The sequence below is a fragment of the Natrix helvetica genome (assembly GCF_964273705.1).
Source record: "Natrix helvetica genome assembly, chromosome: W".
Lineage (NCBI taxonomy): Eukaryota > Metazoa > Chordata > Lepidosauria > Squamata > Natricidae > Natrix > Natrix helvetica.
This window is the reverse complement of record NC_138555.1, coordinates 47,557,770-47,578,112: the sequence shown is the minus strand read 5'-3', so window position 1 is coordinate 47,578,112 and position 20,343 is coordinate 47,557,770. Positions and strand designations below refer to the sequence as shown.

At 45.2% G+C, this 20,343-nt stretch overlaps 1 long non-coding RNA gene across 1 annotated transcript in view; it reads right to left on the bottom strand.

Moving 5' to 3' along the window:
* Positions 1-14,037: 14,037 nt before the first annotated feature.
* LOC309400684 overlaps positions 14,038-20,343 on the bottom strand; it is a 209,584-nt gene continuing 203,278 nt past the window's right edge. The window contains exon 2 of the long non-coding RNA XR_014176693.1: positions 14,038-14,188. This is a non-coding gene — a long non-coding RNA (uncharacterized lncRNA). The remainder of the gene's footprint in view (positions 14,189-20,343) is intronic.

The window sequence follows — 20,343 nt, the reverse complement described above, 5'->3', positions numbered from 1 at the left end:
CCCAGGTCTTAATGGCAAGCCAGGGTGGTCGCATACTGGGCCCGACCCTCGGAAATGGTAAAGAGGGTCGGGTAGCATCCCTATTATCAAAAGAGCCCCGCGGTCCGTGCGGAGCTCAAAGGCAGACCGCCATTGTCCCGGAAGTCGTAGTCCCAATTTCTGATGCACAAAAAGCATTTGACAACGTAATCTGGAAATTTATAATAACACTATTGGACGAGATGAAATTTGGAGAAAAATTTATAAAAATGATAGAAGGATTTTATAACAATCAGACAGCCAAAGTTTTGTTGAATGGAGAATTAACAGAGAAGATTGAAATAAAAAAGGAGTCAGACAGGGATGCCCCCTCTCTCCTTTGCTGTTTATATTAACTTTGGAAATTTTATTAAATGAAATTCGGAAGGACCAGGGTATAAAAGGTTTAAAACTCAAAAATGAAGAATATAAGGCCCAAGCCTATGCCGATGACTTAGTATTTATTCTAGAGGACCCAGTAGAATCCAGCCTGAAATTAATTCAAATTTTAGAAGAATATGGCGAAGTGGCAGGACTAAAGATCAATAAAGACAAAACAAAAATTATAACCAAGAACATGACAAAAAAGCAAGAAGAGGAACTGGAAGTAACAACCAGAATGCAAATAACTAAGAAAGTGAAATACTTGGGGATCTGGGTGTCGGCAAAATGTTCCACAATTAAAGACGATAATTATAATAAATTAGTGACACAAATAAAAAAAGATTTAGAAAATTGGAAAAATATTCAACTATCACTCATGGGATGTATAATGACAATTAAAATGAATATTTTACCAAGAATCTTATTCCTGTTGCAAGCTATTAATCCGGGTAAAAAAATTCTTTCAAGAATTAAACAAAATTACCGCTAGGTTTATTTGGCAGGGACGAAAAGCGAGGATTAAGCTAAAGTCAATGCAAGACAGCAAGGAGAGGGGAGGTTTAGCATTACCAAATTGGGATCTATACGCATCAGCAGTAACAATAACATGGGTGAAGGATTGGATAAAGCTAAAGAATAAAAGAATTTTGACCTTGGAAGGCCATGATTTGCAAGCAGGCTGGCATACATTCCTATGGGATGATAAAAATAAAGCGCACAAATACTTTCAAAATCATTTAATTAGAAGAGCGTTATTGCAAAAATGGCTCAAAATAAAAAAAAATCCACTATGTGAAAATTCCGAAATGGCTATCACCGACAGAAAGGACAATCCATCCAAATTTTATAGATTTGAACAAAATGCTAAGATATAGAGACTTAATTGATAGACAGGGAAATTTAAAAACAATTGAAGAATTGGCAGAACAGAACATGAAAGTTGATTGGCTAACTTACCTTCAAATCAAAGCGTAATACAATAAAGATACCAAATTATATGACATTGAAACAGAACCACACGAATTGGATAAAATTATTCAAAGCTAAGATAGAAAGATGATAGGGAGAATATATAAATTTCTCCTGAAGTATAAAATGGAAGAGGAAATTGTGAAAGAACAAATGATAAGATGGGCACAGAACTTTGGCTATAATATTGAATTAGACAAATGGGGAAAATTTGGGGGAACAAACTTAAAAATGACATTATCAGTTGCATACAAGGAAAACCAGTACAAAATGTTTTATAGATGGCACCTGGCACCAACAAGGTTAGCTAAAATCTCAACAAATACCTCCCCAAAATGTTGGAAATGCGAATCGATACACGGAACATATTACCATTTATGGTGGACCTGTGAGGAGGCTAAAAAGTTTTGGAAAAAGATCAAAAATTGGCTTGAGGCAATAACGGGGGTTAAAATAGAATGGAAACCTGAAATTTTTAAATTAGGAATAATGTCTGCGAAATACAAATAAGAAATCCAGTATTTAATACCACATATAATTACGGCAGCAAGGATTGCTTTTGCCCAGAAATGGAAAAACAAACTAACTCCAAGCAAAGATGAAATAATAAGAAAGGTTATGGACTGTGCTGAAATGGACAAATTAACTAAAGAAATTCAGGGAAAAGAAGAATCAGAATTCTATCAGATATGGGATAAATGGTATAGGTGGATGGAGGAAAGAAACAAGAATCAATGAAGGAATATAACAAAACTCAAAAATAATAGTTATGAGTAAAATAAGAGAGTTATGAATGGTGAAATCCAAATGAAATACAATAGAAGGGGAAATAATATAAGGTGAGCGGTATCGATTGATAATTGCTATTAGAAAGAACAGGAAGCTCCTGTTTGTATTGCATTGTGTAAATGTTTTGTACGTCTAAGTTTTGTGTGTGTGTTTTTTACATGTTTGTTAATAAAATTGAAAAATTGGGGAAAAAAATATCTGGACAGTTTATGCACATATTGTCTCAGCACTCTATCTCTAGTTTGCAATGATTCTATGCAAATTTCCCCCTGGAGTAAATGTGACCCCAAACATTAGTTCATATGGTGATAACCCAATATCTTTCCTGGGTTGGGTTCTTATTCTCAAGAGAGCCAAAGGTAGACATTTGGTCCATGGCAAATGGGTCTCTAATATTAATTTGATCAAAGATTCTTTTACTTTGCCGTTGGCGCATTCAGCCTTACCACTGCTCTCAGTCTGCCAAGGGGTGTGAAATTTCCAATCTATTCCCAAAGCCTCCATTATATTTTGTAGTACCTTGAAAGTGAAATGACTTCCCTGGTCACTATCAATTTGAGCGATCAGTCCATATCTAGGTACTATTTGGTCCAGCAGTACTCTAGACACCACATTTGCAGTTGCATTACTACAAGGATAAGCCTCCACCCATCCTGTTAGATGATCAATAATTACTAACAGGCATTTTACCCTCCCTACTTTAGGTAACTCAGTAAAATCCACCTGAATACATTGAAAAGGTCTGAAAGCAGGGGGCCTTCCCCCAGCTTGTTGCCTTCTTATGACTAGTCTGTTTACCTTTTTACATATTAGACATTTATCAATGATTTGCTTAGCTAATGTATACATTCCTATGCATCCATAATGCTTCAATACTTCATCTGCTAATGCCTGTATTCCCCAATGACTTCCCTCATGTAATCTTTCCAGCAAACCTCGAGCTAGAGGCTTACTGATTACTTGTCTTTCATCTGGAAGAAACCATTTTCCTTTCTCTCCCTGCTGTCCCCCTAATTGGACCAACTCCTTTCCCTCCTTCTCTGAAAATACAGGGATCTCCTCTATTTGTTCCACAGCTGGTATTAACACATGCATGTTTCCAACATCTGATGCCTTTTTAGCTTCCTCATCCGCTATTCTTTTTCCAATTACCTCAAAAGAGCTCCCTTTTTGATGTGCATTTACATGAAAATGGGCAATTGCAGTGATTCCATTATTTGTTTTATCAGCCCCTCATGGGCTAACTCCTTTCCCTTACTATTAATCATACCCCTTTCCATCCAAATCTTCCCAAATGTATGGACCACACCAAAGGCATATTTAGAATCTGTATAAATTGTTCCAAGCCTTCCCTCCATCACTTTTAGTGCCTGATTCAGAGCATAAAGCTCACAGGTTTGAGCTGACCAATTACAGGGGAGGCTTCCAGATTCTGCCAGCTCCTTGGTGTGTCCATTTATGATTGCATACCCATTCTTCCTTATTCCTCCCTCTACTCAGGAAGATCCATCAATAAATAGTGCTTCTCCTTGATCAAGAGGGTATTCTTCTAAGTCTGGCCTTACTTTTGTTTGCAAGTCAAATCACTTCAGTAGAGTAGTGTTCTAACCCTTCCTGATCTATCTGCCTAAGGTTGGCCAAAAACTGGGCAGGATTCAAGTTAAGATCAATTGTTAGTACCAAATCAGTCTGCTGCATCAATATTGTCTCATATTTTAAAATTCTGGAATCAGTAAGCCATCTCCCAGCTTTTTGCTGAAGGATGGTCCTTACTTGGTGTGGGGTGCTGACTATAAGTGCTCCCCCAAAGGTCAATTTCCTACTCTCTTGCACCAAGATAGTGGTAGCTGCTATTGCCTGTATGCAAATGGGCCATCCTCTAATTACTTGATCTGTTATTTTTTATAGGAAAGCTACAGGTTTTCACTGTCCTGCCCAATTTTGGGTCAACACTCCTTGTGCTATTCCATCTTCAGTATTTACAAAAAGATGAAAGGGCTTCTCTAAATTTGGGAGGCTCAGCACTGGAGCCTTCACTAAAGCTTGCTTTAAATTTTCAAAACTCCCTCTCTCGTGCCCTTCCCATTTCAGGTTCCATGGCTCTGTGCCTATTAGTTTGGAGTAGAGTGGTTTGGTCAAATCTTCATAGTTATCAATCCATAACCTGCAATATCCTACCAGTCCCAGGAATTTTCTGAGTTCCTTCTTATTCTTGGGTAGGGGTTGCAAGGCCACTACACTGAACCATTGATGATCTGGGGGTATCCGGCCCATCAAAGTGTATGGATTAGGCACCACTGGACATCTTGTTTGGACAATGCTATTCAAAAGCCTCAAATCCTGTACCATTCTGAATGTCCCATCAGGTTTCTTTACTGGCAGAATGGGAGTATTATAGGGTGACATAGAAGGTTCCAAGAGGCTGTCCTTTAATAGGCATTCTATTACAGGTTGCAAACCTTTTCCCCCTTCCATTGATATGAAATATTGTTTCTGCCTCACAATTTCATTTGGCTGCTTTAGATTAATTTTCAAGGGGGGGAATTTGGAGGCACCCTCTGTTCCCTTCTTTTACCCACACAGAGGGGTTTATTTTCCCTTCCTCCTCTGGGGTTAGTATTCTCATAAAAGTATCTTGTCCAAATTCTAACCTCATTTGTAACACTCCCAAGGCATCCCTCCCCAACAAGTTTACTCCTGCTTCTGGCATATACAACATTTCTATTTGTATTCTTTTCCCCTAATTTTTAATACCTATTTCCAGAGGCATTATCTTGGGCACTTCAAATCCTTCTCCTTTTACCCAAGATACTTTAATTGTCTGGCCACTCAGCTTCATTTCTGATGTTAATACTGAGACTGAGGTCTGAGCCATGCCTGTATCCACTAAAAACGCTATAACTTTTTCCCTGGGTCCCACTACCAAATTTATCAAGGGCTCTCCGTGGGACAAAAAAATAAAGCACCCCTGACACCCCTAATATTGACTTTCATCTTCCTCCATCATATTATACATTTGCACATCCCTTCTTCGGACAGGACAATCTTTCTTAAAGTGTCCGGGCTGGCCACACCCAAAACATCTTTTTGCTCTATCTTCCCGTCCCATTCCTCCTACATTCCCCTTTCCTCTTCCTCTACCCAATTCCTTTGGAATGGGTCTAGGATTTGGAGGTGTTTGTTGTTTTACTACTTCCTTTACTGTAGCTACCATCATTCTTCCTTTGTTCTTCATCTTTTCTTCCTCCCTTTGTACATACACTTTCTGAGCCTCCTTCAATAATTCATTGATGGATTTATCTGTCCACCCATCTAATTTCTGAAGCTTCTTAGAAATATCCGGCCAGGCCTTTGTCACAAACTGGACTCATTGTATTATATTTAATATTTACGGTCACAGACCAAAACACAAGTACTACAAAGAGACATAAGAGAATTGATCATAGCATCATAGTAATCAGTCACCAGAAGGTTAACTAAGGAAAGTTACAGCGTTCTCCTCTAATGGTTACAGCTCTTAAGAAAAATTTGGAAACCTGAGAGGTAATGTATGAGGAGCCATCTCCAAGGCAATATACAAACAAATTACAGCCATTAGGTCTAGAAGGGACGATTTCAAGAAGAGACAGTAACTTGGATCTGTCTGCATTATACATGGGACAAAATAGAAGGACGTGCTCCACAGTTTCAACCTCGGCTCTGTCACAAGGGCATAGCTGCTCGTTAATCGGGAGCCACTTAAAACGACCATCCAGATTCGACTTCCGGTCCCTGCAGGCGATGGACGTTTGTCTCCCGCTTGTCTTCTCGGTGGGCTTCGTTTGGAGCACAGGGGGGTCTTGGAGGGGACCCCCCTGCCGTAGGGTGGCTTGCTGGAGCCCCCCTGACTCAGAGGCAGCCGGTGGGGGGTTTTCCAGCTTCGCCCCAGGAGCCGGGGAGCAGAAGGGGAGGCATGACTGCCCCTTCGCCGAACGGGCGCCGGAGGAAATAAGTTAACCAAAGGAAGCATGGCTGAAATGTTGGTCGTGGAGGATCCTTCCTAATCTCTTCAATTACCGGTAACGGATAAGCAGCAGGCTATCGTAAGTTACTGTTCAATCTATTTAAAACCGAAGATTAGAGGGGGGAGTTTTCCTTTTTTTAACCCCCCCTCAGATGAAGCGGCATTTAAACTTTTACTCTCCATTCTGGAATGGAGAGAGAACAAAGGCTGACTTGCCACTTGAGCTAATTATGTAAGAAAGAGTGAATACACAGTTGCAAGAGTGCGTGCTGAGCTGTTTTTAAAGAAAACTAAAACTTCTACTCTTCTCTCTGCGAAAGGGAGGAGTTAAAATGTCTCCCCTCCGTTCCCGTTTTTGTACTCATAAATGAAGCTGCCTTTTGAAACCACCCCAGGGGGAAAAATGACTTCTGGCATCTTTTAATACCTCCCTTGAGGGTGCTCTGGATCTCTTCTGCTGCGTGGACTTTTTGGATTTGTCCCTTCTTGGTGTACCTCTGTGCCTTGGAATAGTGAAGGAGAACTAACTTTTCTACTTTCGGATTTGCCTGTCACCTTGGAGTATCCCAGCTGCGCGCTCCAGCAGCGCCATTTTCTTTGTGAAAGATTTATCATCTCTGAATTTAGACAATGGGACCTAAGAAACCTCCAACGGGCAAGTCACTTTCGGCCCCCGCCTCAGCGACTTCCAGCCCAAATATCCAACAGCCGAAGATCACTTCATTGCTACAAAAAGAAGCGGCTGGAGAGAGTTCAAAAGAATTGTCTGTTAATTAAATGTTTCGGGAAATTATGAGAGGTCAAAACGAACTGAGGAAGGAAGTGGCAGACCTCAATGACGAACTCAGAGGGGTACAATATAATGCAACAGAAAATAAAAAGAAAATTGTGGTGCTAGAGGAGGGGGCAGCCGGGATGGAGGAAAAGGTTAAGGAGGTCCGAAAGGGGAATTTAGAATTGGAAAATTTTATGACCAAAATAGAATTTGAAAGAATGTCTTTTTTTCTCAGGTTCCAGAATCTACCAGAGACAGAAAATGAAGACCTTAAAGATATTATGAGCACAATTTTAGCAGAATACCTTAAAAGAAACAAAGAGCAGATGTGGTGGGATATGGACCTGGTTTATAGAATTAACTCAGCTTATGCCAGAATCCATAATGTTCCAAGAGAGGTACATGTTAAATTTCTCAGGAGGACCACGAGAGATGAGGTGCTAGGGGCCCAAAGGGAGGGACCTTTAAAATACCAAGATAAAGAAATCACCATTCTAAAGCAAATTCCAAAAAAGATAAGAGAAAAAAGGAGGAAATATTCTTCCTTATCAAAGAAACTATATAATAGTGGAATTTGGTTTAGATGGCTATTGCCAGAAGGAATGCTGATTTTCTGGGAGGGAAGCCGTATCAGAATTAAGACAGTGGATGAGGCAGAGGCCTTTATTAAAAAACATTTTTCTCTCCCAGAGGATGAGGGGCCTTGGACCGGGTTGCGCCTTTGCGACCTCTCCTACGGCAGCGACCCACCTGGGCTCCCTGGTATACCGAGGAGCTGAGGGTGATGAAGCGCCAGAGGAGACGTCTAGAGAGCAGGTGGAGGTCCTCACGCTCCGAGTCTGACCGAACACAGGTAAGAGCCTATTTACGGACTTACCTTGTGGCATTGAGAGCGGCCAAACGTAGACATTGTGCCGCTCTTATTGCGTCTCCGGATAACCGCCCTGCCGCCCTGTTTAGGGTCACCCGCTCCCTCTTGGTGCAAGAGAAGCGGGGGGCACCCTTACAGGGTAGAGCAGAGGAGTTTGGAGAATATCTGCAGAACAAAGTCGCTCAGATCCGGAGCGGATGGGCCCCCTCCAGTGGTCTGGACGGGCCGTCAGCAGTGAGTCTTGTGAGTCCACTCTGGGAGGAGTTTGACTCTGTTGCCCCCGAGGATTTAGACAGGTTGCGTGGAAGGCTGCGACCCACCACATGTTCATTGGACCCGTGTCCCTCCTGGCTGGTACTGGCATCCTGGGAGGTGACACAAGGCTGGCTTCTGGGCCTGGTGAATGCCTCGTTGGGTGAGGGATCCTTACCTACCGTCTTGAAAGAGGCGGTGGTGAGGCCCTTACTCAAGAGGCCTTCACTCGACCAAATGGAGCTAGCTAATTATCGTCCAGTCTCCAACCTCCCTTTTTTGGCGAAGTTTGTTGAGAATGTGGTGGCGCAGCAGTTTCCGCGTCACCTCGATGAATCCGATTATCTAGACCCACGCCAGTCCGGCTTCCGACCCGGGCACAGCACTGAGACAGCCTTGGTCGCGTTGGTTGATGATCTCTGGAGGGCCAGAGATAGAGGTTGTTCCTCTATCCTGGTCCTATTAGATCTCTCAGCGGCTTTTGATACCATCGACCATGGTATCCTTCTGCGCCGGCTGAAGGGGATGGGAGTCGGAGGCACCGTGTTACGGTGGTTCGACTCTTACCTCTCCGGCCGGATGCAATATGTGTTGACAGGCGGGCAGAGATCGACCCCGAGGCCACTCTCTTGTGGGGTGCTGCAGGGGTCGGTTCTCTCGCCCCTTCTGTTCAATGCATACGTGAAGCCGCTGGGCGAGATCATCCGTGGTTTGGGGGTTGAATACCATCTGTACGCTGATGATACGCAGCTGTACATTTCAACCCCAAACCACCCCAACGAAGCTGTTGCAGTGATGTCCCGGTGTCTGGAAGCCGTCGGGGTCTGGATGGGGGACAACAGACTCAAACTCAACCCCTCCAAGACTGAGTGGCTGTGGCTTCCGGCACCTCGGTTCAGCCAGCTGACTCCATCGCTGGCCATAGGGGACGAGCTACTGCCCCCTGTGGAACGGGCGCGCAATTTGGGCGTCCTCCTAGATGCCCGGCTGTCAATGGATGACCATGTGGCAGCCGTGGCAAGGGGGGCGTTCCACCAGGTTCGCCTGGTGTGCCAATTGCGCCCCCTACTGGACCGGGATGCCCTACTCACAGTCACTCATGCGCTGGTGACGTCTCGCCTAGATTACTGTAATGCTCTCTACATGGGGCTTCCCTTGGGACGCGCCCGGAGACTGCAGCTAGTCCAGAACGCGGCCGCGCGGGTTATCATGGGGAGGTCTAGATACTCCCACGTAACACCGCTCCTGCGCGAGCTGCACTGGCTACCTGTGGTTTTTCGGGTGCGTTTCAAGGTCCTGATTACTATCTTTAAAGCGCTCCATGGCTCAGGACCTAGTTACTTGCGGGATCGCATCCTCCCACATACATCCCTGTGGCCAATCCGCTCTCACAGAGAGGGCCTTCTCCAGGTGCCGTCCACTAGGCAATGCCAGCGGGTGGCGCCGAGGAGTAGAGCCTTCTCTGTGATGGGCCCAACCCTCTGGAATGACCTCCCCCCCGACATTAGAACCACCTCGGACTTCCGCTCCTTCCGTCAAAAATTGAAGACTCACCTGTTCCGACTAGCTGGCCTGGCATGATTATAAATGTTACATCTATGAACTCCTGGTAGTATATTCTCATCTGGTTATTTTAAGGGTAATGTTTTAGTTTTAATTGTTTTTAGGGCTTTTAGCCTCATATTTATTTATTCTTCTGTACAGGACTCTTAATTTTAACCTCCTCCACATACATACATACATATATTTATAGCCCTATTTATATTTGTATTTTATCTGTGATTTATTGTGGACTGTACACCGCCCCGAGTCCCTTTTTGGGAGAGGGGGCGGTTTATAAATGTGAATAAATAATAAAATAAAATAATAATAATGAAGATAGTGGAAGTGGGGGAAAAGGCAGTAATCTAGAAGACATGGGGAAGTGGGGGGCTGTGGCTCCACCTGGGGACAGGGAGGAGGGAGCAATATCACAAAGGCTCAGGTCACAAAAATAAATATATTTGAAATATTATTGTAATTGTTGATATTCTAGAAAGTGACAAAGAAAGAGAGGATTGAACATATGGCTGATATAATGTAAGAACTCTGTATATGCTTATCCTTTACATGTTATTTTTAAAATTGTAGAAGCGTGAGAATTGGGGGGATTTCTACTACTAACATGGGAGCTACCAAAATTTTCTATGTACCCTATTACCCTTTTCCTATAAATGTTTTAAAACCAATAAAAAATGTTACAAAAAAAACAAAACACGACCATCCAAAAGTGCTGAGGGCAAGACATTAAAGCGAGCTAGGGACAAAGCTCTTCTGTTCTGACCCGCCCTTGTCTCACACCAACACACTCCGAGCCAAAGTTACTTTACAGAATTTATTAACAGACAGACAGGTCCTTGGCAGCAAACCAGCACAGACAAGCCTGGGCAGCAATCCAACACAGGTAAGCCTTGGCAGCAATCCAGCCTGCCAAGGTCACAATACTGTTCTCCAACATTAGTTAATGCATTGACTTCTGCAAAAGGGGCGTGTGCACAAGCAGTCCTTTTATAGTCTGGAGAGGAGCCTCATTACCACCAGCCGAGTGCAATTACCTCCTGTAACTGCGCAACTGTTCCTTACGCCTATTAGCTCTCCAGTGCCGGGCATCCAGGAACAACTCACTGCTGACGTCAGGATCACACTCCCTTGTCTCCTCCCCACTGGTCCAAGGCTCAGGCGCCTCCCGGTGGCCAACCAGCCTCTCTGTGCCCTGCTCAGAGTCGGAACCCTGTCCAGGGTCCTCCACATCCTCCAGAGCCGACTCATAGGGACCCTCGCTGTCGGAGTCTGGTGGCAGCTCCAACGGCTCCTGCTGAGCCACAACACCTTACTATATGTCTTTGAAAGTAGGAATGGGATTTAGTCTTTCCCTCCCAGAGGAAGCCGTGCCAGCCTAGTTGGAGATCGTGTCCTTCTAGCATAAGGATTCTTTTATTTTTTAATTGGATCCAGTCTTTTAACCATGTTAGGGCTGCCGCCTGGTAATATAGCTCCCAATCTGGGAGTCCAAAGCCGCCTCTGTTTCTACTATCTTGTAGAAGTTTGTATTTAATACACGGTTTTTCCCCTGACCAAATAAATTTGGATACCATTTTATTTAGTTGTTCGGAAAAAAAATTCTCTAATTTAATTGGTATTGTTTGAAAAAGATAGAGTAATTTGGGTAGTAGATTCATTTTGATTGTTGAGATTCTGCCAATTAGTGATATCTGTAGTTTAGTCCAATTGTCCAAATCTTTTTGTATCTGTCGTAGCAGTTTGTTGAAATTATCTTATTTTATTGTAATACATTTTGCCGATAGCCATATTCCCAAATATTTAATTTTCTTGGCCCTCGAAATTCCCAGTTTCTCCTCCAGTTCTTCATTTTGTCTTTTGGTTTAATTCTTAGTTAATATTTTAGTTTTCTCTTTATTCATTTTGAGCCCTGCCACTTTACTGAATTGGTTTATATCCTGTAATAGTTTTAATCCAGTTTCTAGGGGTTCCTCTATGAAAAATGTAAGATCGTCTGCAAAGGCCTGCACTTTATATTCCTGTGTTCTAATTTTCAGTCCCTTTATGACCTTATTTTGCCTGATTTGTGATATCAATGTCTCTAATGAAAGGATAAATAACAGGGGGGATAGTGGGCATCCCTGTCTTACCCCTTTGGTTATGCTGAAGTCTTCTGTTGCTTCCCCGTTTAGTATTCTTTTTGCCCTCTGACTCAAATATATTGCTGTGATCATCCCGATGAATTTCTCTCCAAAGTTCATTACTGCTAATTGATTTATAAGAAAATCCCAATTCAGGTTATCAAATGCTTTTTGAGCATTAATAAATATCAATGCTGCTTGTTTTCCTGGATGTATCTCATAGTATTCTAATATGTCCATTATTGTTTGTATATTGTTTTTTGTTCTGACCCCCCCACTTCGTCCAGACCAAAACTCTCCGAGCCAAAGATACTTTACAAGATTTATTGACAGACAGACAGGTCCTTGGCAGTAAACCAAGACATATAAGTCTTAATAACAACCTGGCACTGATAAGCATTAGCAGCAATCCAGCCTGCCACGCTCACAAGACTGTACTCCCACATTAGTTCATGCGTTGACTTCTGCAAAAGGGCGTGTGCACAAGCAGTCCTTTTATAGTCTGGAGAGGAGTCTAATTACCATCAGCCGAGTGGAATTACCTCCTGTAACTGCGCAAGTGTTCCTGACACCTATTAGCTCTTCGGTGACAAGCATCCAACAACAATTCACTGCTGATGTCTGACTCACTGTCCCTTGTCTCCTCCCCACTTCTCCAAGGCATGACATCAGGAGCACACTCCCTTTGGCTTTCACCACTGCTCCATGCCTCAGGCGCCTCCTGGTGGCCAACCAGCCTCTCTGATCCCTGCTCGGAGTCGGAACCCTGTCCAGGGTCCTCCACATCCTCCAGAGCCGACTCATAGGAACCCTCGCTGCCGGAGTCTGGTGGCAACTCCAACGGCTCCTCCTGGGCCACAACAGTTTTTTATGTGTCTGTTGGGTAAAAATCCATTTTGGTCTGGGTGTATGATTCCGTTTAATATATTTTTAATTCTTTCCGCCATTATTGTCATAAATATTTTATAATCAGCATTTAGCAGCGAGATTGGCCTATAATTTTGGATCTTTTGTTTTTCAGCGTTGTCTTTGGGAATTAGTGTTATTAGTGCCTCCATCCAGGATGTTGGTGTCTTAGCTTGTTCTAATACTTCATTATACATTTCTAATAATATGTTCTCTAATGATTTTTGCAATTCTTTATAAAATTCTGCTGGAATTCCGTCTGGGCCCGGAGTTTTATTATTTTTTTGTTTTTGGATTGCCCTTTTTAATTCTAGCCTCGTTATTTTCTAATTTAATGTTTCTTTTATTGTTTCCAGTAGGGTTGGAAGATTCCTCCTCTGGAGATATTTTTTAATATCCTCCTCTTCTATTTCCTCTAGGCCAGTGATGGCGAACCCTTTTTGGCTCGCGTGCCATAAGTGGGGGGAGCGCAGTGGTGTCGTGTGCAGGCGTGCCACACCCATAATGCAATTCGCGGCCCCCAGTGCGCATGCGCGCTCTACAGGCCCTCCCCCTCCCATTTTTACATGCGTTTTTCACCCTCCCCAGCCTCCCCGGCCCCCCGGACGCCCTCCAGAGGCGTCAGTGAAGTCACTTCCGGTTTGCTCGGAGGGTCGTTTTAAGCATTCCGAAGGCTTCAGGGAAGCCTCCGGACGGTCCCTGAAGCCTTCGGAGCGCTCAAAATGACCCTCCGAGCAAACCGGAAGTCACTTTGGGGAGGGGGGAGGCTGTTTTTGCCCTCCCCAGGCTCCTATAAAGCCTCTGGAGCCTGGGGAGGGCGAAAAATGGCTTTAAAAAGGGTGAACTCAGCTGGCCAGCGTGCGCATGCACGCTGGCCAGCTGACAGGGCAGCGCATCGCGTGCCCTGACAAATGGCTCCGTGTGCCACCTGTGGCACGCGTGCCATAGGTTCGCCATCACTGCTCTAGGCAGTACAATGCTTGGAAGTATCTTACTGCTATACTTTTTTTTTCTTCCTTTTGGTGGTGTATCACCCCTTTTTCATCCTCTAGTTGCTGTATTAATTTCTTTTCTTTCTCTTTTTTTAGTTTATAGGCTAGCCATCTCCCCGGTTTATTGGCATTTTCGAAATAATTTTGCCTACTTGATCTAATTTTCTGGGCCACTTCTTCTTGTGTAATTAAGTTTAATCTATGTTTAATTATTTCTTTTTCTTCTTTGGCTTCTTTGTTTTGAGGTTCTTTCTGGAGTTTATATTCTAATTTGCCCAGTTTCTCCTGAAGCTCTGTATATCTTATTGCATATGCTATCGTAATGCCTTGCACATAAGCTTTAGTTGTATCCCATAGGTTTTGAATGGTGGTCTGTTCATTCCAGTTTTCTTTTAGGAAAAATGCTAATTCTTTTTCCACATACTGTACATAATTATTTTCTTTTACAACCCTCTGATTCATGGTCCATCTCTTTTTCCTTTTTGCTTCTCCTTTCCATTTGATTGTTAATGGGTTATGGTCTGCCCACATGTTCGGTGTTATTTCTACCTCTTCTACATCTTTCTCCATTTCTGGATTCATCCACACCATGTCGATCCTGGACCATGAATTATGGGGGTTTGAAAAGAATGTGTATTGACTCTTCTGTGGATTGATTTCTCTCCAAACATCTTTTAGATTTAATTCTTGGGCCATTTCAAAGAATGTATTTGGTAGAGTTCTCCTTTCATAGTTTTTTTTATTATCCGTTTTATAGTCTTTCTTTGGATCTACCACTGCATTGAAGTCCCCTAGTAGACATATGTTATCCAGTTACAGTTCTGCAATCCGTTTATGTAGTTTACTATAGTATTCTTTCTGGTTCGTGTTTGGTGCATATATGACTGCAATTAATACTCTTCTTTGTTTAATTGATACTTTGATTAATAATGTTCTTCCCTCTTCATCTGCGTATACCTGTTTAGGTTTTAGCCAGTCCTTTATATATACTGCAATTCCTCTTTTCTTTGTATCAGCCAGGGCCAGATGTAATTTTCCTAATTTTGGAGATTCCAGGATACTACCATTTTTAATATGAACTTCCTGTAGACACGTGATATCCATGTTTTGTTTTTGGAGCTTAGAAATTGTTTGTCTTCTTTTTATAGGTGAATTTAATCCATTTATATTGACTGATATACTTGTTTATCACCTTCGTTCCTCTACTTGGTTTTGTTTCCCTTTGGTTTCTTGTCCTCACTCCTTCTCTTTCCTGGGCTGCTGTATCGGTTTCTTTCTCACATCTTCGTGTAGTCCTTTTTCCTCCATCATCTGCTCCTCTTGGCTTTGGGTTTCCAACTCCTCTCTGCTGTCTGATTCTCCCTCTATGTAGTGTTCATAGAATTCCCGGGCTTTCTCTACGGTGTCAATCCTTATTTTCTTATCTTGCCAAGATATTAACATATTAACTCTGGTTTCTCTTCGGATCATATAAATCTTTCGCCTTTTACTAAAATTTATCTTCTTAAATATTCTGATTTTTTTAATGTGCTTATTCTGCCACTAGCCAATAGTTCCAATATGTTTCCCCCTTAAATTTCTTGGAGTCGCTTTTCAATAAAAATATTTTCTTACCCAGTTCACAAGCCACTCACTTTCTCTCCTCCTGCACAGTCTTAGGTTTTCAGGATGTTGTTGGCTTCATGGCAGCCATGTTTGCTGCTGCTGCTCCCTGTTATCAGCTGAGGGGGCTTTCCTAATCAGGGAGGGGAGATGCAGCTCCCCTCTATCTGCTAGGCAGTCCCCCTTTGCTTCACCACTCCTTCAGAGTGGCTATGGTCCAAATTTGGACCCTCCAATAAGGAGAGGTCGGAGCTGACCGTGGAGTTCGCAGACCAGGTTTCCGATGGCGCTGGAAGTACCACTGGAAGTGGATCTTTTTCATTTCTTTTCCTTGCAAACACTTGCTACTGTCTTTCCACTTACTTCACAACAACAACAACAACAACAAACCTTGCAACTTACTGTTACTTTATACAAAAGGGAATCAAAGTACTAGCCCCTTTCAGTCTGGGGGTGGGGGTCAACACACAGGCATTCACACTAACTTTTTAGCATCAACATACTCACACATTTGTACTACAATCAGACTCCTTGTGTAAACCAATTTCACATACAAAAATTCCATTTCATGCTTTCTCCATGCAAACCAATCATGATAATTACATCAGGGAGCTTTTTCACAAGGCAATGAGCTCCATTTTCTAAATAACTTTTTGTGTACTATTATTAGAGGGTCTCATAATCCCTCCAGGTTTGGAAATGATTACACACAGACACAGACACACACATACCATTAAACAACATTTCCAGACCTGAGAAGGTTTTGTCCCTTTAAATTTCCACTTAAAAAAAAAAGACAACTTTTACTGCCACAACAGGTTTTAACGTGTTCCAGTGGGCTAACACGCAGCCCAACAGAGAACACGGCCCTATTCTTTTTGCTAGATCATTGGTTCCAGACAGACTACTAGCCTTGTCCCCCATGATTCCTAAGGGATTTCTCAGACCTTTCCTTCGGTGTGGAGCCTGACCAGATCCTCCCTTGTCCAAAAGGATTTCTCAGACATTTTTTGTCAGTTTGGGGCTTGATCAGAAGTCCTCCTTTGTATCTGGAATCCGTGGCCAAAACCCTCCCTTATTCTAAGGGTTTTCTCAGACTTTTCCTTTGGTGCAGGGTTTGGCAAAAACTCTTCCTTATTCAATCATACACACACACAAGGCAACACTCCCCTCCCCATTCCACCCCAAAAAGATTTCTACTTACCTAGAGGGCACAATTTCACAACCCCCTGTGCAAGCCTCTTTGATTAAGGCATTCAGGTTCGGCTGGAATCACAATCTGCCAACAAATGACCAGGTCGAAGTCACCAGATCAAACTTGCTGGGAGCACTCTTGACTTCATTGCTGGTCCCAGCCGGGAGTGAAGGCCACCGAACTTCAAGGGAGTTCAGTTTGTGAAAAGCAGAATGAGGCCACCTCAAAGGAACAGTGCATTCAAGCCCCATGTTGGGCACCAGAAAAATGTAAGGTCCAAAAATGCACTTGAGTCACCAGGTGCAGGTGCGAGGGTAGACAGAGATCTCATCACCGGTTGGGAGACCGTGGCCATGGTTGTTGGGTACGGCCGGTCATATGTCCCAACCCCCGCAATCTAAGTGGTCAGGCCCTACAGAGCCAGGGCCTGAGACTGATGCTATGCAATGCCAGGTCCGTTGTCAACAAAGCCCCCCTCATTAACGACTTGGTGTCAGAGGGGGAGCCGGACCTGGTAGGAATCACGGAGACCTGGCTGGGCCACGAGGGAGGTCTCCCTCTCATGGAAATGTGCCCGCCAGGTTACCGCGCATTTCATCAGTCACGGGCACTAGGCAGGGGTGGTGGGGTAGCGGTCATTGTGAGGGAAGGTCTCGAGCTGAGAGAGATCACTGTGCCACAGATAACCGGTTGTGAGTCCCTATGCGTGAAGTGGGGCCCAGGGAGGCAGTTGGGCTTGCAGATTGTATACCTGGCTCCTCGCTATGCATCAGCAGCCCTGCCCGAGCTCCTCGAGGTGATCGCCGAGATGGCAGTTGAGACCCCCAGGCTGTTGGTCATGGGGGACTTTAACTTGCCATCGGTAGGGGAGACATCCGAGGTAGCTCGGGAGTTCATGGCCTCCATGACAGCCATGGACCTGACCCAAGTAATTCAGGGCCCCACACACGAGGGAGGTCACACACTGGATCTTATCTTTGTCTCTGGCTGGTGGAGGAGTGATCTGGGAGTAGGGGATTTAGTTATTACACCCCTGTCATGGTCAGATCACTCACTTCTCCGGCTCAACTTCCCAGCCGCCACTCCCCATCGCGGGGAGGCGGAACCGGAATGTCCAAGATGGTTCCGCCCCAGACGCCTGATGGAACCTGATAGGTTCCAGACGGAGCTTGGGCCATTTCCTGTAGCCCTGACCCACACCCGGAGGGAGGACCTAGTGGCTGCATGGAATAGTGCGGCCACCGGGGCCTTGGACAGGGTTGCGCCTTTGCGGCCTCTCTTGCGGCAGCGAACCACCCAGGCCCCTTGGTTTACCGAGGAGCTGAGGGTGATGAAGCGCCACAAGAGACGCCTAGAGAGCAGATGGAGATCGTCACGCTCTGAATCTGACCGATCACAGGTGAGAGCCCATTTACGGACTTACCTTGTGGCGTTAAGAGTGGCCAGGCGTCAGTATTGTACCACTCTTATTGCGTCCGCAGATAACCGCCCTGCCGCCCTTTTGGGGGTAACCTGCTCCCTCCTTCAACAGAGGCCATGGGAAGCCCCTTTGCAGGGTAGAGCAGAGGAATTTGGGGAGTATCTGCAGGACAAAATCGCTCAGATTCGAAGCGAGTTGGCCCCTACTAGTGGTCTAGAGGGGACGTCGGAGGTGGGTCTTGAGGTTTCACTCTGGGAGGAGTTTGATTCTGTTACTTCCGACGATATGGACAGGTTGCGTAGGCGACTGCGAGCCACCACATGTTTACTGGACCCGTGTCCCTCCTGGCTTGTACTGGCATCCTGGGAGGTCACACGAGGCTGGCTCCAGGAGTTAGTCAACGCTTCTTTGAGCGAGGGGTTCTTGCCGGCCGTCCTGAAAGAGGCAGTGGTGAGGCCCCTCCTCAAGAAGCCTTCCCTGGACCCAGCTTTGTTAGCCAACTACCGTCCCGTCTCCAACCTTTGCTTTCTGGCGAAGGTTGTAGAGAGTGTGGTGGCACAACAGTTTCCACGCCACTTGGAGGAAACTGATTATCTGGACCCGCGCCAGTCCGGTTTCCGGCCCGGCCACAGCACGGAGACGGCATTGGTTGCGTTGGTGGATGATCTCTGGAGGGCCAGAGATGGGGGTTGCTCCTCCATCCTGGTCCTATTAGACCTCTCGGCGGCTTTTGATACCATCGACCATGGTATCCTACTGCACCGACTGGAGGGGCTGGGGGTGAGGGGCACCGTTCTGCGTTGGTTCTCCTCCTACCTCTCTGGCCGAGTGCAATTTGTATTGGCAGGGGGGCAGAGGTCGACCTCGAGGCCGCACACTTGTGGGGTGCCACAAGGGTCGGTCCTCTCGCCTCTCCTGTTCAATGCATATATGAAGCCGCTGGGCGAGATCATTCGTGGGTTTGGGGTAGATTACCATCTGTACGCGGATGATACCCAGCTGTACATCTCTACCCCAAACCACCCCAACAATGCCGTCAAAGTGATGTCCCAGTGTCTGGAAGCCGTACGGATCTGGATGGGAAGTAACAGACTCAGGCTCAACCCGTCCAAGACGGAGTGGCTGTGGCTACCGGCACCCCGGTTCAACCAGCTGATTCCATCACTGGCCATTGGGGGCGAACATCTGGCCCCCGTGGATCGGGTACGCAATTTGGGCGTCCTCCTAGATGCCCGGCTGTCAATGGACAACCATGTGACAGCCGTGGCAAGGGGGGCGTTTCACCAGGTTCGCCTGGTGCGCCAATTGCGTCCCCTATTGGACCGGAACGCCCTTCGCACAGTCACCCATGCGCTTGTGACGTCCTGGCTAGACTACTGTAACGCTCTCTACATGGGGCTCTCCTTGAGATGCACCCGAAGACTGCAGTTGGTTCAGAATGCGGCCGCGCGGGCAGTTTCGGGAGTCGCTAGATACTCCCATGTAACACCTCTCCTGCGCGGGCTGCACTGGCTACCTGTAGCTTTTCGGGTGCGTTTCAAGGTGCTGGTTATCATCTTCAAAGCGCTCCATGGCACAGGACCTAGTTATTTGCGGGATCGTATCCTGCCCCACACATCCCTTCAGCCGATCCGCTCACACAGAGAGGGACTCCTCCGGGTGCCGTCCACTAGGCTGTGCCAGCGGGCGACGCCCAGGGGAAGGGCCTTCTCTGTGATGGGCCCGACCCTCTGGAATGACCTTCCCCCTGATATTAGAACAACCACGACCTCCACTCCTTCCGCCAGAAGCTCAAAACCCACCTGTTTAATCTTGCCGGCCTGGCCTAATTCCAGCTCTCCCACCCCAGTCTGTATTTTTAAATTTCACGGGTTGGTCTTAAGGCTAAGTTTTTTATTTTTATAAACTTGTACAGGGGTCTAAAGTTTAATCCGATTTTAATTATATTTATTACTGTTTGTATGGTTTTTAATTTGATACCTGTACACCGCCCCGAGTCCCTCTGGGGAGAGGGGGCGGTCTAGAAATCAAATTAAATAAATAAATAAATAAATAAATAAATAAATAAATGCCAAAGAGAGAGAGAGACTCAAGGGGCTTCCCTTGGGACGCATCCGGAGACTGCAGCTGGTTCAGAACGCAGCCGCGCGGGTTATTATGGGAAGTACTCGTTACTCCCACGTAACACCTCTCCTGCGCGAGCTGCACTGGCTACCTGTAGCCTTTCGGGTGCGTTTCAAGGTATTGATTACCATCTTTAAAGCGCTCCATGGCAGAGGACCTAGTTATCTGCAGGATCGCATCCTACCACACACGTCCCTGCGACCTATCCGCTCACACAGGGAGGCAAAAGTTAAAGACTCACCTATTTCAATCAGCTGGCCTGGCACCGTCTTAGTTTTACCTCCCGGGATTTATTTATTTTAATTGGGTTTTAAGGGTTTATAGGCTTTTAACGTATTATATTTATTATTCGATTACAGTCTC